Raw genomic sequence first — 17433 nt, 5'->3', positions numbered from 1 at the left:
GGGGGCAGAGGCGTCACCGAGGATGGTCGTGTGATCGGCTACGTACTCCCTCACCATCCTTTTACAGTGCTCCCGCCGACTCAGCCTTGACTGGGGAGCGGTGACACAGTCTTGGTGGGGAGCCATAAAGCTGGCCAGGCCCTTAAAGACTGTTGCACTGCCTGGGATGTACATGCTGCTCGATCTCCGCACCTCCCCTGCTACCTTGCCCTCGGTACTGCGCCTTCTGCCACTAGCGCTGTCGGCTGGGAATTTTACCATCAGCTTGTCCGCAAGGGTCCTGTGGTATAGCAACACTCTCGAACCCCTTTCCTCTTCGGGAATGAGAGTGGGCAGGTTCTCCTTATAGAGTGGGTCGAGCAGTGTGTACACCCAGTAATCCGTTGTGGCCAGAATGCGTGCAACGCGAGGGTCACGAGAAAGGCATCCTAACATGAAGTCAGCCATGTGTGCCAGGGTACCAGTACGCAACACATGGCTGTCTTCACTAGGAAGATCACTTTCAGGATCCTCCTCCTCCTCCTCAGGCCATACACGCTGAAAGGATGACAGGCAATCAGCCGGTGTACCGTCAGCAGCGGGCCAAGCTGTCTCTTCCCCCTCCTCCTCATCCTCCTCATGCTCCTCCTCCTCCTCCTGTACGCGCTGAGAAATAGACAGGAGGGTGCCCTGACTATCCAGCGGCATACTGTCTTCCCCCGCCCCCGTTTCCGAGCGCAAAGCAGCTGCCTTTATGGTTTGCAGGGAATTTCTCAAGATGCATAGCAGAGGAATGGTGACGCTAATGATTGTAGCATCGCCGCTCACCACCTGGGTAGACTCCTCAAAATTACCAAGGACATGACAGATGTCTGCCAACCAGGCCCACTCTTCTGAAAGGAATTGAGGAGGCTGACTCCCACTGCGCCGCCCATGTTGGAGTTGGTATTCGACTATAGCTCTACGCTGTTCATAGAGCCTGGCCAACATGTGGAGCGTAGAGTTCCACCGTGTGGGCACGTCGCACAGCAGTCGGTGCACTGGCAGCTTAAAGTGATGTTGCAGGGTGCGCAGGGTGGCAGCGTCCGTGTGGGACTTGCGGAAATGTGCGCAGAGCCGGCGCGCCTTTACGAGCAGGTCTGACAAGCGTGGGTAGCTTTTCAGAAAGCGCTGAACCACCAAATTAAAGACGTGGGCCAGGCATGGCACGTGCGTGAGGCTGCCGAGCTGCAGAGCCGCCACCAGGTTACGGCCGTTGTCACACACGACCATGCCCGGTTGGAGGCTCAGCTGCGCAAGCCAGCGGTCGGTCTGCTGTGTCAGACCCTGCAGCAGTTCGTGGGCCGTGTGCCTCTTATCGCCTAAGCTGAGTAGTTTCAGCACGGCCTGCTGACGCTTGCCCACCGCTGTGCTGCCACACCGCGCGACACCGACTGCTGGCGACATGCTGCTGCTAACACATCTTGATTGCGAGACAGAGGAGGAGGAGGAGGAGGAGGGTGCTTTAGAGGAGGAAGCATACACCTCCGCAGATACCACCACCGAGCTGGGGCCCGCAATTCTGGGGGTGGGTAGGACGTGAGCGGTCCCAGGCTCTGACTTTGTCCCAGCCTCCACTAAATTCACCCAATGTGCCGTCAGGGAGATGTAGTGGCCCTGCCCGCCTGTGCTTGTCCACGTGTCCGTTGTTAAGTGGACCGTGGCAGTAACCGCGTTGGTGAGGGCGCGTACAATGTTGCGGGAGACGTGGTCGTGCAGGGCTGGGACGGCACATCGGGAAAAGTAGTGGCGACTGGGAACTGAGTAGCGCGGGGCCGCCGCCTCCATGATACTTTTGAAGGACTCCGTTTCCACAACCCTATACGGCAGCATCTCAAGGCTGATGAATTTTGCTATGCGGACGGTTAACGTTTGAGCGTGCGGGTGCGTGGCGGCGTACTTGCGCTTGCGCTCCAACAGTTGCGCAAGCGACGGCTGGACGGTGCGCTGAACTACACTGCTGGATGGGGCCGAGGACAGCGGAGATGAGGGTGTGGGTGCAGGCCATGAGGCGGTAGTGCCTGTGTCCTGAGAGGGGGGTTGCATCTCAGTGGCAGGTTGGGGCACAGGGGGAGAGGCAGGGGTGCAAACCGGAGGCGCTGAACGGCCTTCGTCCCACCTTGTGGGGTGCTTGGCCATCATATGTCTGCGCATGGTGGTGGTGGTGAGGCTGTTGGTGTTGGCTCCCCGGCTGAGCTTTGCGCGACAAAGGTTGCACACCACTGTTCGTCGGTCGTCAGGCGTCTCTGTGAAAAACTGCCAGACCTTAGAGCACCTCGGCCTCTGCAGGGTGGCATGGCATGGGAAACAGTTGGCGGATTATTCGGTCTGGCCCTGCCTCTACCCCTGGCCACCGCACTGCCTCTTGCAACCTGCCCTGCTGATGCCCTTGACTCCCCCTCTGAAGACCTGTCCTCCTGAGTAAGCGTTGCACACCAGGTGGGGTCAGTCACCTCATCGTCCTGCTGCTCTTCCTCCGAATCCTCTGTGCGCTGCTCCCTCGGACTTACTGCCCTTACTACTACCTCACTGCAAGACAACTGTGTCTGATCGTCATCGTCCTCCTCACCCACAGAAAGTTGTTGAGACAGTTGGCGGAAGTCCCCAGCCTCTTCCCTCGGACCCCGGGAACTTTCGAATGGTTGGGCATCAGTGACGATAAACTCCTCTGGTGGGAGAGGAACCGCTGCTGCCCAATCTAAGCAGGGGCCCGAGAACAGTTCCTGGGAGTGTTCCCGCTCCTGAGCAGGTGTCATTGTAGTGGAGTGAGGAGGCTGGGAGGAAGGAGGAGCAGCAGACAGAGGATTCGGATTTGCAGCAGTGGACGGCGCAGAACTGCGTGTTGACGATAGGTTGCTCGAAGCACTTTCTGCCATCCAGGACAGGACCTGCTCACACTGCTCATTTTCTAATAACCGTCTCCCGCGTGGACCCATTAATTGGGCGATGAATGTGGGGACGCCAGAAACGTGCCTCTCTCCTAATCGCGCAGCAGTCGGCTGCGACACACCTGGATCAGGAGCTCGGCCTGTGCCCACACCCTGACTTGGCCCTCCGCGTCCTCGGCCGCGTCCACGTCCTCTAGGCCTACCCCTACCCCTCAGCATGCTGTATTACCAGTGATTTGATTTCACAGGCAGAAAATAAATTGGCGCAAGACTGCAGCCAAATATAATTTTTTCCGTTTTTTGAAAACGAAAGGCCCCACTGCCTCTAGTGAATGAATAATCTAAGTTTAATAACTGTGTTGTGTCCCTGCTAATGTGTCACAGAACGTGAGGGTAGCAGAGTTATTAACTCTGGCAGAGCAGGTATTTTTTTTCCCAATTAAGGAAAGCAAATGGCGAAGCCAGGAGTAAAACGTAGCTGGGTGCGTCTGATTTTTAAACGTTGCACACGCAGCCGACACGTGTCCACCGCCCTTAGGACGGACAGAGGCAGGACAAATACAATTATTTTCAGTTTTTTTCCACCAAAAGGCAGCACTGCGTATATTCAATGAACATGAGAAGTTTAATAACTGTGCTGTGTCCCTGCTAATGTGTCACAGAACGTGAGGGTAGCAGAGTTATTAACTCTGGCAGAGCAGGTATTTTTTTTCCCAATTAAGGAAAGCAAATGGCGAAGCCAGGAGTAAAACGTAGCTGGGTGCGTCTGATTTTTAAACGTTGCACACGCAGCCGACACGTGTCCACCGCCCTTAGGACGGACAGAGGCAGGACAAATACAATTATTTTCAGTTTTTTTCCACCAAAAGGCAGCACTGCGTATATTCAATGAACATGAGAAGTTTAATAACTGTGCTGTGTCCCTGCTAATGTGTCACAGAACGTGAGGGTAGCAGAGTTATTAACTCTGGCAGAGCAGGTATTTTTTTTCCCAATTAAGGAAAGCAAATGGCGAAGCCAGGAGTAAAACGTAGCTGGGTGCGTCTGATTTTTAAACGTTGCACACGCAGCCGACACGTGTCCACCGCCCTTAGGACGGACAGAGGCAGGACAAATACAATTATTTTCAGTTTTTCCACCAAAAGGCAGCACTGCGTATATTCAATGAATAATAACTGTGTTGTGGCCCTGCCTACACAATTCTTTCCCTGCAGTATCAATGGAGGGTGCAATGCTCTGCAGAGGCGATTTTGAGAAGAAAAAAAAAATGCAGCACAGCTAACAGCAGCCTGGACAGTACTGCACACGGATAAATATGGCCCTAGAAAGGACCGTTGAGGTTCTTGAAGGCTACACTCACTCCTAACACTCTCCCTGCCTATGCAGCACTTCTGTCCCTAATGCCGGGTGCAACGCTCTGCAGAGGCGATTTTGAGAAAAAAAATAATTGCCACTGCTAACAGCAGCCAACACACAGCTATCAGTGGCCCTAATAAGGACCTTTGGGGGTCTTGAAGCCTACACTAACTACCAATTCTTTCCCTACAGCAGCTCCGGTACAAACAGCACTGTCCCTCATCTAACTCACACGGCATCTGAGGCGAGCCGCGGGAGGGGCCGACTTTTATATTCGGCGGACACCTGATCACCCCAGCCACTCACAGCAGGGGGGTGGTATAGGGCTGGAACAACACAGGGGGAAGTTGTAATGCCTTCCCTGTCTTTCAATTGGCCAGAAAAGCGCGCTAACGTCTCAGGGAAGGAAGTGAAAGTAACCCGAACACCGCATGGTGTTCGTTACGAATAACGAACATCCCGAACACCCTAATATTCGCACGAATATCAAGCTCGGACGAACACGTTCGCTCATCTCTAGTAGTAAACCTAAGTGATTGTGTTGCAAGGTGCTGATGTGCTGACAGCGGCATCTCAGAACATCAAAGGGGAGAAGACAGAGTCAGGAGGAGGATGATTCAAGATACTGCCACATGAAGGAAGAAGATCATCTGGCAGGGCATACGTTCACCTGGTGCCCCACCCACCCAATTTGTTGACCAGCGCCCTGTGATAATGCACTGGTCACATGTAGCTAAGGCCCACATGCATATTACTGAACCATGGCCCTGAGATTTCTTCTTCGTAGTTTCAGTAGATGGGATGTGCATAGTGCATAGAAAGCCTCTTTGTTTCTAGAAGGATTTCTCTTTTAATTGTGTCAGGCTTCATTCTCTCTGTACTTTATCCTTTATTGCTTTTTGACTGTCTTTGGGACTCAAGAGTGCATGCGGTACAGTATTTAAAAGCCAGAGGATGTAGCAGAGGAGCAAATTTATGTCATTTGAAAGTGGATTTGTTATTTTTTGTTACAGAGTCAACATCTTGATCCTCCTGACAAGTATAATATTGCAATGATACTTTGTATTCATCTGTTCTTGCACAACACAGTTGTAAGTAGGGTCTGTATAGTATTAGCTGTGTGCCTGCATTTCAGACCGGTTCGCCTTCTTGCAAAGCAATAGCTAATAACACGCATTTCCATTACCCTTTGGTGAAATGCTATAGAAAAGTCTAATCACATACCGCACACAGAAATGTCTTCTCCTTGTCTATGGATTCTGGGTGTTTGCCACTGCATTTTAGCTGTCAGTTAAAGTTCAGCTTCTCATTCCGGCTGCATCTGGGACCTTAAGATTTCAGGATGAAAGAGAACACAAATGCTGTACATTTAATTCCACTGTCCTGTAAATCTGCTGAATGCCAAGAAAGAACGAGGCATACATAGGAGCCTTCAGTCAGTAGATCACAGGGTTTTACAAGATTGCTGACAAATATTAAACAGCTTTTTCCTGGTAACAATATAAAAAACACAGTTTTCTATTATAAATGGTATTAAGAGATAGCCGAGAAAAGAAACAGAAAACCTTGCCAATAACAACGTTTCCCCAACAGTAGGAAACAGGTAACCTCTTTACTACTACTCCAGAACCAGGTTGTCATGACTCGCTGTCGAATCAAGATCAGGGTGACGTCACAGTGTCAGCTCCGGTCCATGAGGTCTATGTGCCGATGAAAGCTCTATGTCATTTCAGCACTGGTTGCTGACAACAGCACATCTCTGCAGCTGTGTGGATGGATTAGTTGGCTGGGAGGCCAGCCAATCAGTTCTTATCTTTATATTTATTCTGGCTCCGCCTCATAGAGGATGCCAGTTATACTTCTAGTCTGATGGTCACTTTGGCAACTCTTGTCCTGCTTCATTATCAGATAAGCTTGTTTGGTGTAAATTATATTCTGAAGTATTATTACATCTATCTCCTGGCTATTTTGCTATTGTATTTCTTTTAGTTCTTTGTGTGCTGGCTTCTATCTATATCACATCTTGTTATACTCTGCAGAAAGCATCATGCCTGATTTCCAAAAAGGGAGAGTCAGGGTCACTCCAGGTTCCTCACGCAGGGTTGCCCTCATCAGAGCAAGTGCTCTGCTTTTAGGTAGGGTCTCACAGCATTAGTAGACTAGGGTCAGATATCCCGTTCTCCCCACTTTTTGGGTTTGTTCCTAACATTTATGTTCTTCGTGTTAATATATTGTGTGTATAGCCACCGTTTTTAGGACAACATATAACGCCTGATACAGGTTATGTGCTTCACTTCTAGCTTGGGCGTAACACAGGCTAGCTTCTCATTCTCCAACAAGAAAGACACCAACACATTCTTCATCTTTTCTGTTTGGGAATCAACAGCAGCTTGTGGTTCTAAAAACATCATAGTACCAACATAACAACTGTCACTGATGTCATTTGGTATGCAATGCCTGGAAGCATGACTCTACAGTTTTATCCATCTCTATCACCAGCTATAAGTTAAACGGGTTTTCCAGGGAGAATACTATTGATGACCTATTATCAGGAGATGAGCGAGCACCAAAATGCTCGGGTGCTCGTTACTCGGGACGAAATTATCACGATGCTCGAGGGTTCATTTTGAATAACGAACCCCATTGAAGTCAATGGGCGACCCGAGCATTTTTGTATATCGCCGATGCTCGCTAAGGTTTCCATTTGTGAAAATCGGGGCAATTCAAGAAAGTGATGGGAACGACACCGCAACGAATAGGGCAGGCGAGGGGCTACATGTTGGGCTGCATCTCAAGTTCCCAGATCCCACTATTAAGCCACAATAGCGGCAAGAGTGCCCCCCCCCTCCCAACAATTTTTACTTCTGAAAAGCCCTCATTAGCAATGCATACCTTAGCTAAGCACCACACTACCTCCAACAAAGCACAATCACTGCCTGCATGACACTCCGCTGCCACTTCTCCTGGGTTACATGCTGCCCAACCCCCCCCCCCCCCCCCGCACGACCCAGTGTCCACAGCGCACACCAAATTGTCCCTGTGCAGCTTTCAGCTGCCTTCATGCCACACGCTGGCCTCATGCCACACCACCCTCATGTCTATTTATAAGTGCGTCTGCCATGAGGAGGAACCGCAGGCACACACTGCAGAGGGTTGGCACGGCTAGGCAGCGACCCTCTTTAAAAGGGGCGGGGCGATAGCCCACAATGCTGTACAGAAGCAATGAGAAATATAATCCTGTGCCACCGCCATCAGGAGCTGCACACGTGGGCATAGCAATGGGGAACCTATGTGCCACACACTATTCATTCTGTCAAGGTGTCTGCATGCCCCAGTCAGACCGCATTTTTTTATAAATAGTCACAGGCAGGTACAACTGGGAATCCCCAACTCCGCAATGGGAATTCCGTGTGCACCCACAGCATGGGTGGCTCCCTGGAACCCACCGGCGGTACATAAATATATCCCATTGCAGTGCCCAGCACAGCTGATTTAACGTCAGCTGTAATGCAGGTGGGCTAAAAATTAATTGGATTACACTGTAGGCGAGGGCCCCAAAAAATTGGTGTACCAACAGTACTAATGTACATCAGAAAAATTGCCCATGCCCAACCAAGAGGGCAGGTGAAACCCATTAATCGCTTTGGTTAATGTGGCTTAATTAGTAACTAGGCCTGGAGGCAGCCCAGTGAAAATAAAAATTGGTTCAGGTGCAAGTTTCAACGCTTTAATGAGCATTGAAACGTATAAAAATTGTTTACAAAAATTATATGACTGAGCCTTGTGGGCCTAAGAAAAATTGCCCGTTCGGCGTGATTACGTGAGGTTTCAGGAGGAGGAGCAGGAGGAGGAGGAGGAATATTATACACAGATTGATGAAGCAAAAATGTCCCCGTTTTTGATGGTGATAGAGAACGATGCTTCCATCCGCGGGTGCAGCCTACGTATTGCTTACGTATCGCTGCTGTCCGCTGGTGGAGAAGAGAAGTCTGGGGAAATTCAGGCTTTGTTCATCTTGATGAGTGTAAGCCTGTCGGCACTGTCGGTTGACAGGCGTGTACGCTTATCTGTGATGATTCCCCCAGCCGCACTAAACACCCTCTCTGACAAGATGCTAGCCGCAGGACAAGCAAGCACCTCCAGGGCATACAGCGCAAGTTCAGGCCACGTGTCCAGCTTCGACACCCAGTAGTTGTAGGGGGCAGAGGCGTCACGGAGGACGGTCGTGCGATCGGCTACGTACTCCCTCACCATCCTTTTACCGTGCTCCCGCCGACTCAGCCTTGACTGGGGAGCGGTGACACAGTCTTGCTGGGGAGCCAGAAAGCTGTCAAAGGCCTTAGAGAGTGTTCCCCTGCCTGTGCTGTACATGCTGCCTGATCTCTGCGCCTCCCCTGCTACCTGGCCCTCGGAACTGCGCCTTCTGCCACTAGCACTGTCGGATGGGAATTTTACCATCAACTTGTCTGCCAGGGTCCTGTGGTATAGCATCACTCTCGAACCCCTTTCCTCTTCGGGTATCAGAGTGGAAAAGTTCTCCTTATACTATGGGTCGAGCAATGTGTACACCCAGTAATCCTTTGTGGCCAGAATGCGTGTAACGCGAGGGTCACGAGAAAGGCATCCTAACATGAAGTCCGCCATGTGTGCCAGAGTACCTGTATGCAAAACATGGCTGTCCTCACTAGGAAGATCACTTTCAGGATCCTCCTCCTCCTCCTCCTCCTCAGGCCATGTATGCTGAAAGGATGACAGGCAAGCAGCATGGGTACCCTCAGCAGTGGGCCAAGCTGTCTCTTCCCCCTCCTCCTCATCCTCCTCATGCTCCTCCTCCTCCTCAACGCGCTGAGATATAGACAGGAGGGTGCTCTGACTATCCAGCGACATACTGTCTTCCCCCGCCTCTGTTTCCGAGCGCAATGCGTCTGCCTTTATGCTTTGCAGGGAACTTCTCAAGAGGCATAGCAGAGGAATGGTGACGCTAATGATTGCAGCATCGCCGCTCACCATCTGGGTAGACTCCTCAAAGTTTCCAAGGACCTGGCAGATGTCTGCCAACCAGGCCCACTCTTCTGTAAAGAATTGAGGAGGCTGACTCCCACTGCGCCGCCCATGTTGGAGTTGGTATTCCACTATAGCTCTACGCTGCTCATAGAGCCTGGCCAACATGTGGAGCGTAGAGTTCCACCGTGTGGGCACGTCGCACAGCAGTCGGTGCACTGGCAGATGAAACCGATGTTGCAGGGTGCGCAGGGTGGCAGCGTCCATGTGGGACTTACGGAAATGTGCGCAGAGCCGGCGCACCTTTCCGAGCAGGTCTGACAAGCGTGGGTAGCTTTTCAGAAAGCGCTGAACCACCAAATTGGACGTGGGCCAGGCATGGCACGTGCGTGAGGCTGCCGAGCTGCAGAGCCGCCACCAGGTTACGGCCGTTGTCACACACGACCATGCCCGGTTGGAGGCTCAGCGGCGCAAGCCAGCGGTCGGTCTGCTCTGTCAGACCCTGCAGCAGTTCGTGGGCCGTGTGCCTCTTATCTCCTAAGCTGAGTAGTTTCAGCACGGCCTGCTGACGCTTGCCCACCGCTGTGCTGCCACGCCGCGCGACACCGACGTCTGCCGACATGCTGCTGCTGACACATCTTGATTGCGAGACAGAGGTTGCGAAGGAGGAGGAGGAGGGGGGTGGTTTAGTGGAGGAAGCATACACCGCCACAGATACCAGCACCGAGCTGGGGCCCGCAATTCTGGGGGTGGGTAGGACGTGAGCGGTCCCAGGCTCTGACTCTGTCCCAGCCTGCACTAAATTCACCCAATGTGCCGTCAGGGAGATGTAGTGGCCCTGCCTGCCTGTGCTTGTCCACGTGTCTGTTGTTAAGTGGACCTTGGCTGTAACAGCGTTGGTGAGGGCGCGTACAATGTTGCGGGAGACGTGGTCGTGCAGGGCTGGGACGGCACATCGGGGAAAGTAGTGGCGACTGGGAACTGAGTTGCGCGGGGCCGCCGCCGCCATCATAGTTTTGAAAGCCTCCGTTTCCACAACCCTATACGGCAGCATCTCCAGGCTGATAAATTTGGCTATGTGCACGTTTAACGTTTGAGCGTGCGGGTGCGTGGCGGCGTACTTGTGCTTGCGCTCCAACACTTGCGCTAGCGACGGCTGGACGGTGCACTGACAGACATTGGTGGATGGGGCCGAGGACAGCGGAGGTGAGGGTGTGGGTGCAGGCCAGGAGACGGTAGTGCCTGTGTCCTGAGAGGGGGGTTGGATCTCAATGGCAGGTTGGGGCACAGGGGGAGAGACAGCGGTGCAAACCGGAGGCGGTGAACGGCCTTCGTCCCACCTTGTGGGGTGCTTGGCCATCATATGTCTGCGCATGCTGGTGGTGGTGAGGCTGGTGGTGGTGGCTCCCCGGCTGATCTTGGCGCGACACAGGTTGCACACCACTGTTCGTCTGTCATCTGCACTCTCAGTGAAAAACTGCCAGACCTTTGAGCACCTCGGCCTCTGCAGGGTGGCATGGCGCGAGGGGGTGCTTTGGGAAACAGTTGGTGGATTATTCGGTCTGGCCCTGCCTCTACCCCTGGATACCACACTGCCTCTTGCAACCTGCCCTGCTGCTGCCCTTTCCTCCCCCTCTGAAGACCTGTCCTCAGTCGGCGTAGCAAACCAGGTGGGGTCAGTCACCTTATCGTCCTGCTGCTTTTCCTCAGAATCCTCTGTGCGCTCCTCCCTCGGACTTACTCCAATTACTACTATCTGAGTGATAGACAACTGTGTCTCATCGTCATCGTCCTCCTCACCCACTGAAAGGTCTTGAGACAGTTGCCGGAAGTCCCCAGCCTCATCCCCCGGACCCCGGGAACTTTCAAAAGGTTGGGCATCGGTCACGACAAACTCCTCCAGTGGGAGAGGATTTGGAACCCTTGCTGCCCATTCTGGGGAGGGGCCCGAGAACAGTTCCTGGGAGTCTGTCTGCTCCTCAGAATGTGTCATTGTAATGGAGTGAGGAGGCTGGGAGGAAGGAGGAGCAGCAGCCAGAGGATTCAGAGTTGCAGCAGTGGACGGCACAGAACTCTGGGAGGTCGATAGATTGCTGGATGCACTTTCTGCCATCCACGACAGGACCTGCTCACACTGCTCATTTTCTAATAAAGGTCTACCGCGTGGACCCATTAATTGTGAGATGAATGTGGGGACGCCAGAAACGTGCCTCTCTCCTAATCCCGCAGCAGTCGGCTGCGATACACCTGGATCAGGAGCTCAGCCTGTGCCCACACCCTGACTTGGGCCTCCGCGTCCTCGCCCGCGTCCACGTCCTCTAGGCCTACCCCTACCCCTCAGCATGGTGTATTACCAGTAGTGCAGAAACAGAATGCTGTAATTAAATATGCCGCTTATTGGCCTGTGGTTGGAGGCTGACTTCGCTTACGGAACGCACAGCAGAGCCAGGAAATAATTTTGCGCAAGCCTGCTGTAACACTTAGCTGGCTGCGTATGAATTAGGACAACTACCCCCAGCACAGACCCAGTACACTGAGGACGGTCACAGGCAGCCCAAATAGATTTTTTTTCCCAAATGTTTTTGGAAAGGCCCACTGCCTATATACACTGTATATGTCTTCTCTCTCTGCGTCACCACTACTGGCCCTGGAGTATGTAAAATAACTGCAGACTGTTGCACTGTGGACTGGAATACAGCGGTGATGTAACAGCCAACACAGAGCCAGGAAATAATTTTGCGCAAGCCTGCTGTAACACTTAGCTGGCTGCGTATGAATTAGGACAACTACCCCCAGCAGAGACCCAGTACACTGAGGACGGTCACAGGCAGCCCAAATAGATTTTTTTCCCAAATGCTTTTGGAAAGGCCCACTGCCTATATACACTGTATATGTCTTCTCTCTCTGCGTCACCACTACTGGCCCTGGAGTATGTAAAATAACTGCAGACTGTTGCACTGTGGACTGGAATACAGCGGTGATGTAACAGCCAACACAGAGCCAGGAAATAATTTTGCGCAAGCCTGCTGTAACACTTAGCTGGCTGCGTACGAATTAGGACAACTACCCCCAGCACAGACCCAGTACACTGAGGACGGTCACAGGCAGCCCAAATAGATTTTTTTTCCCAAATGTTTTTGGAAAGGCCCACTGCCTATATTCAATAAATATATCTTCTGTCCCTGCCTCACCACCAGTACTGGCCCTGGACTATGTATAATTACTGCAGGGCGCAATGCTCTGCACGGCCGATATACAAGAAAAAAAAATGTGCAACACTGCAAAAAGCAGCCTCCACGGTACTGCACACGGTTAGATGTGGCCCTAAGAAGGACCGTTGGGGTTCTTGAAGCCTAAAATAACTCCTAACGCTCTCCCTATAGCAGCTCCGGCACCAGCAGCACTTTCCCTGAACTATGTCAGAATGCATCTGTGGCGAGCCGCGGGAGGGGCCGATTTATATACTCGGGTGACACCTGATCTCGCCAGCCACTCACTGCAGGGGGGTGGTATAGGGCTTGAACGTCGCAGGGGGAAGTTGTAATGCCTTCCCTGTCTTTCTATTGGCCAAAGTGAAAGTAACCCGAACATCGCGTGGTACTCGTCACGAGTAACGAGCATCTCGAACACGCTAATACTCGAACGAGTATCAAGCTCGGACGAGTACGTTCGCTCATCTCTAGTCATCAATAGTTGACCGGCTGGGGTCCGTCACTCGGAACCCCAACCAATCAGCTGAGTGGGTGCATGATGTCAGCACTGCAAATACACAGAGGTCGGAGAATAAGCAGCGGAAGTTTCCATGCCTACCTCTGTGTAGTGGCCGGCGCTTCTAACTGCAGGCACAGCTTGCGTTGATTTCAATGAGAGTCGTGCCTGCCGTTACAAACACTGGCCACTACACAGTGGTCGGCGCAGAGGCTTCCACTACTTCAGCTCCGACCTCTATGTATTTGCGGTGCTGACAACATGCGCCCGCTGAGCTGATCTGTTGGGGTCCTGAGTGACAGACCCCAGCCAATCAACTATTGATGACCTATCCTAAGGATAGGTCATTGGTAGTATTCTCCCTGGAAAACCCCTTTAACAACACTTGAAATTTAGAACAAAAATAGCAACATTGTATATGTTTTTTATACAGTATATTTATTTATTTTTTTATTTTAGGAAAGAGGAGAGAAGACTTCCAGTTCCGGCGCCATAAAGTGATGCAGTAGAGGAGATGAGCTCCGGCATCGGGGCTCCAGAAGGGAACTGTTCCATAGCCTCTGACCATGCTGCGACCTCGGCACTTGCACCGCTATATCAGCGGGACCAGTCGGGATGCGAGCGCGGTAACTAAGTGGCGCTAACCGCTCTGATCCTACTGCACCGCTCACTCTATTGCTGGACATGGTGGTGGGGAGGGAGATATAACAAATGAGTGCTACAGCAGCTGCTGACACTGCTCCTGGTGCAGAGAACATCGGGGTAGCTTCACCTGAATTTATCCCCTGGCGCATACTTACCCACCTGGGGTGCTAAGGAGGGACATGTAGTGAGGAGGGTCATTGGCCATCTTGCAACACATGTGGAGACAGGGGACAGGCAGGAGAGGAGAGTGCCTGAACGGAGAGGCTGCAGAATCAGGCTTCTACTTTACAATGACTGCTAGAACCGATCTGGAGGGAGTGCCCTATATTAGTGCTAATATCACAGACACTTGCTGCCATTATTAAAGGGGTTGTCTCGCGAAAGCAAGTGGGGTTATACACTTCTGTATGGCCATATTAATGCACTTTGTAATATACATCGTGCATTAATTATGAGCCATACAGAAGTTATTCACTTACCTGCTCCGTTGCTAGCGTCCACGTCTCCATGGCTCCGTCTAATTTCGCTGTCTTCTGGCTTTTTTAGACGCTCTTGCGCTGTGCGGTCTTCTGCCCTTCTGCTCGGTCCAGGCACGAGCGGCGTTCTGGCTCCGCCCCCTTCTACGTGTCATCGCGTAGCTCCGCCCCATCACGTGTGCCGATTCCAGCCAATCAGGAGGCTGGAATCGGCAATGGAACGCACAGAGCCCATGGTGCACCATGGGAGAAAACCGCAGTGCATCCCTGGGAAAGGACCGGCGGCCATCTTAGGGAGAAGATTTTTTTAAAGTCCTTATTTCGTCGGATCGGTGAGTAGCAAGCGGTTTAAAAACCGCTTTAATTTGCTATTTTATGCCAGGGGGGGTGACAGGGGGAATGGGGTAAGGTAAAATTTTGAGGTTTGCTGTGAGACAACCCCTTTAAACTAAATCTGCTGCACTAGACAAGTGGAGCAGTAGAAAGCAGAAGAGGGAGAAGTACATACGGAGAAGAGAGGGTTAAAATCATTGCTTAGAACCTGGAGACAAAACTTTGTCCAATCTAGCTACACACCACTGTACTCATGTATTGCTATAGTGTGGAACAGCACAAGCTGAGGCGCCCCTTAAAGTTCTACCCCAAAGTAGGATATATACGGCTGCTGCTGTGCTGCATGGAGGATTTTATTCTCAAAATGGGTCATTCTAAGGCAAAGCAAAGTGATGTAACTCCAAAAATGACCCCAAAGCCAATCCCTGATAAAACCGCTACAAAAAGGAAGAATCCTCGCTTAATGCAACCCCTTCTTCCTCCGCAATTTCCGTGCTTGACAACACCTCAGAAATGGAAGCCCCAGTATTGGATTATAAAAGGCTGGCAATAGAGGTAACAAAATTAATTTCCCCTGGTGTTCAAGAAACGCTGGTAACTACAGATCTCTGCGTCAGTTACAGGAAGTGGTGGAACAACATGGCAGCCATTTAGAGAACTTAGAACATGAGATTGAGAATATATCATCGGAATACAGCTCCACGTTTACATGTATTGATAGTCTTTTGCATGACAACAAAAAATTGTGGGATCGCCTGGAGGACGTAGAAAACAGATGTAAACAGAACAATGTGCGAATCATAGGGATCCCAGAATAATTCTTACAAAAGGACTTACGCCATTTATGTGAACTTATGATCCCCAATGCAATAGGGGTTGCTCATACGAGCAAAGTTGAATGAGCATATAAACGGGGACCAGACTTACGAACTTCAAGAGATAATACGCATTTGCCTACAAGAATGCGACCGAGACCAGTCATCGTGAAATGTCTGGACTATACTGATAAGACCTCTATTCTGCATAACTTCAAAAGTCACCAAAATCAACTGGAAATTGAGAGGAAGAAAATCTTAATTTTTGCAGATTTCTCAGCAGAGATCCAGCGCAAAAGAAAGACTTTATCACCAAATTTATACAGCACTATACAGGAAACAACTGAAGTTTGCACTTGTCTATCCAGCAATCCTAAAGGTCTACCATGCGGATGACAAGTGCCTCACATTTCAAGATCTGCAGAGGGCAGAGAAAGAGCTGCAACTGACATGCCCCCGAACCTCACCAGACCGACCGTCAGAAACCCCTTCCTGCAAGACGCGTGATGATGGGGACTGGCGGGGAGCCGCCTCGGCTTTTTCAACGACACCTAAGGAGCAACGACACAAGTATATACCAACACCAATATCATCCACTAGACGTTGCTCACGAAGTGGAAGTAATGAAAGTCAACTCATGCATTCTCTTTTTGGGTATAGGCAAGGCATTCTTTTCTAAGAGAGACTGCATTTCTTTTTCTTTTTGGCTCTCTATACTGCGTTAGCCTAGTTCTGTTGGTTCTTTTGGTTTTTTTGTTTGTTTTCTTCTATTTGGGTTTTAGGTGTTAATAGGTGGATCTATTGGTGGGCTGTGGTATACACACTTCCTATATACAGGGAAACTCTATTATGGAACGTAAAAGGGACTTAAGTCCCGGCAGAAACGGATGCTGATACTGCGTCATTTGAAACGGTTAAAAGCAGACATTGCCCTGCTCCAAGAAACACTTCTAACCGAGGCCGACTACTATTGTATGCGAAGGCTATGGGTGGGGGACGTTTATGGGTCACAAGCAGTACACTCAAAGGCAGGAGTGTTAATACTCATAAGAAAAGGTTTGGGGTTAACAGTTCAGGAACATTGGCATGATTCTAATGGGAGGATCCTTCATATACGCATTAAAGATAGTCAGGAAGGATTTAGCATTTATGACATATATGGTCCTTATAAGCAATTCTTCATGGAACTGTCTGATCGGATACTGACAGACACAAGGGCTCTCAAACTGGTGGGAGGGGATTTCAATTCAGTCCTTAACATAATTGAGGACCGCCGTAGTCAAGCAGTGAGTGGTAATACCTCTAGAAATTTAGATAACACCTTTCAAAACTTCTTTGGGGCACAGCAACTCAAGGATGTATGGCGAGAACTTAACCCAGAGGGACGAGAGTTCACTCATTTTTCCCAAGTACGATTCCTGGTCCAGAATCAATTATATACTGATGTCACCTGAATTGCTCCCTAGAGTTGCTAAAATTGATATCAGGGAATTAGTGATCTCAGACCATCCCCCAGTGGTGCTGTCAATACGGGACAAAGTCCCTAGGGGCACAGATTACATATGGAGATTCCCTTCATACCTAGCAGAGGATGAGACTTTTCAATTATTGTTGCTGGAATAGTGGTTGGAATATATATCAGATAATGAGGCATATTCTGATAATCCCCAGTTGTTATGGAATACAGCCAAAGCAGTCCTTAGGGGCAGACTGATTTCATATATGTAGTTTCCCTAAAGAGGAAGATTAATGAGAAAACAGATTATTTTAGTACACTCTTACGGGAAGCTTATACTTTATTCCAATCTAGCCCAAATCCGCAAACCAAGAGGAAATGAGTGGAAACTAAAGAGGTGTATGAACTCTGGCTACAAAAACAATAACAATTATCATATTCACCCAAAGAGGCACACCTGTTCAAATTCGGAAACAAGGCAGGTAAACTTATGGCCAGTTTGGCAAGAGGACTATTTAATATATCAAATATCTCAGGGCTGAAAGACCAATTTGGTAAACTTTCCTTCCATCCCAAAAAAAGAAACAATATCTTCTTTGAATTCTACTCACAATTATACGCACAAAAGCCAATGCCTCCCAATACCCCAGTGGACATCCCTTCTGGTATCTCAATACCTACTCTGTCCATCGAACAACACGACCTTCTTATCTCCCCTATTTCACAGTTTGAAATAA

Source organism: Eleutherodactylus coqui, chromosome 7 (assembly GCF_035609145.1).
Source record: "Eleutherodactylus coqui strain aEleCoq1 chromosome 7, aEleCoq1.hap1, whole genome shotgun sequence".
Taxonomy (NCBI): domain Eukaryota; kingdom Metazoa; phylum Chordata; class Amphibia; order Anura; family Eleutherodactylidae; genus Eleutherodactylus; species Eleutherodactylus coqui.
The sequence above is the reverse complement of the archived record's forward strand: the minus strand, read 5'-3'. Positions refer to the sequence as shown.